Raw genomic sequence first — 1,354 nt, forward strand, 5'->3', positions numbered from 1 at the left:
ATCATAGGCCATGACCTCAGACAGACTTAGGTTCAAATCTGTCAAGACACCAGGAAAATCATTTTGCCTCTTTATGCTTAATTCTCTTCAACTGGTAAACGGGACTGTTAATAATACCTACCTCAGAGAGCTGTTAGGGAACTCCAAGGAGACAAGGTGGGAAAAGTACCCAGAGGCATCTGTCCCAGAGTAAAGGCCCATCAAAGGAGGCTGTTAAAAGGGGAGAGATTGAGCTTTGCATTTAGAAGCAAAAAAGTTTGCATCCTCTTATTGCACAGCTCTGGAATCTGGGAAATCCAAGGTCAAGGCACCAGTACATTGGATGTCTAAAGTGGATCCATTTTAGAAAAAAGTGCGCAGAGGCAGAGGCTGGGGTACATTCAAGATTCAGCTCCACCCGTAATCCACTGCCATGGCCGAGAAAGGCGTTGTTGCTGGAGGTGTAACAGACGTTCATACTGCTTTATAAAAGGTGCTGAAGACCGCCCTCATCCATAATGGCCTAGCACATAGAATTTGTGAAGCTGCCAAAGCCTTTGACAAGCACCACGCCCACCTGTGTGTGCTGGCATCCACTTGTGGTGAACCCGTGTATGTCAAGTTGGTGGAGGCCCTTTGTGCCAAATACCAAATCAACCTGATTAAGGTTGATGATAATAAGAAAGTAGGAGAATGGGTAGGCCTGTGTAAAACTGACAGAGAGGGAAACTCTGTAACGTGGCTGATTGCAGCTGTGTAGTAGTTAAGGACTATGGCAAGGAAACTCAGGCCAAGGAGGTCATTGAAGAGTACTTCAGATGCAAGAAATGAAAAGATAATAAAAATCGGCTCATGAAGAGAGAAGAAAAAGGAGAATCCATTTTATAGATGACACCTTCTTGTTGTACCCTCAGGTAGTAGAAGGGAGAGGCAGCTCTCTGGGGTCTTTTTCATATGAGTACTAATCCCATTCATGAGGGTAGAGCTCATGATCGATCCCAAAAGCACCCAACTCTCAAAACTAACATTTTGAAGGTTAAGATTTCAACACATGAATTTTAGGAGGGACACAAGCTTTCAGACCATAGAAGTCATCTTTCTCAGTCTCAATCTCTCCACTTGTAAACATCTCACATGACAACAAAACCAAACAAAACCTCACAGACATTTTCATTACTTCTCTCATTCTCCACTTTCTTACCATAGTCCAGGCTGCGATCATCTTTCACCTGGGCCAGTTCTCATTACCAAGCATGCTGCTGAATGCAACTGGCATGCTGTGGTAGCAAGACTTTCTTGGTGAAAAAAGTAGCTGGCTGATTTGCATTCTGAAGGAAGTCCTTTATCTAAGTAGACAGGTACCAGTGGTAATAGT

The 1,354-nt window shown here is 43.8% G+C and overlaps 1 pseudogene; it reads left to right on the forward strand.

Moving 5' to 3' along the window:
* Nucleotides 1-412: 412 nt before the first annotated feature.
* Nucleotides 413-810, forward strand: LOC102469929 (40S ribosomal protein S12 pseudogene; annotated as a pseudogene).
* The last annotated feature ends 544 nt before the right edge of the window (nucleotides 811-1,354 follow it).

Source organism: Tupaia chinensis, unplaced genomic scaffold (genome assembly GCF_000334495.1).
Source record: "Tupaia chinensis unplaced genomic scaffold, TupChi_1.0 Scaffold000077_1, whole genome shotgun sequence".
In the NCBI taxonomy this organism is placed as follows: Eukaryota; Metazoa; Chordata; class Mammalia; order Scandentia; family Tupaiidae; genus Tupaia; species Tupaia belangeri.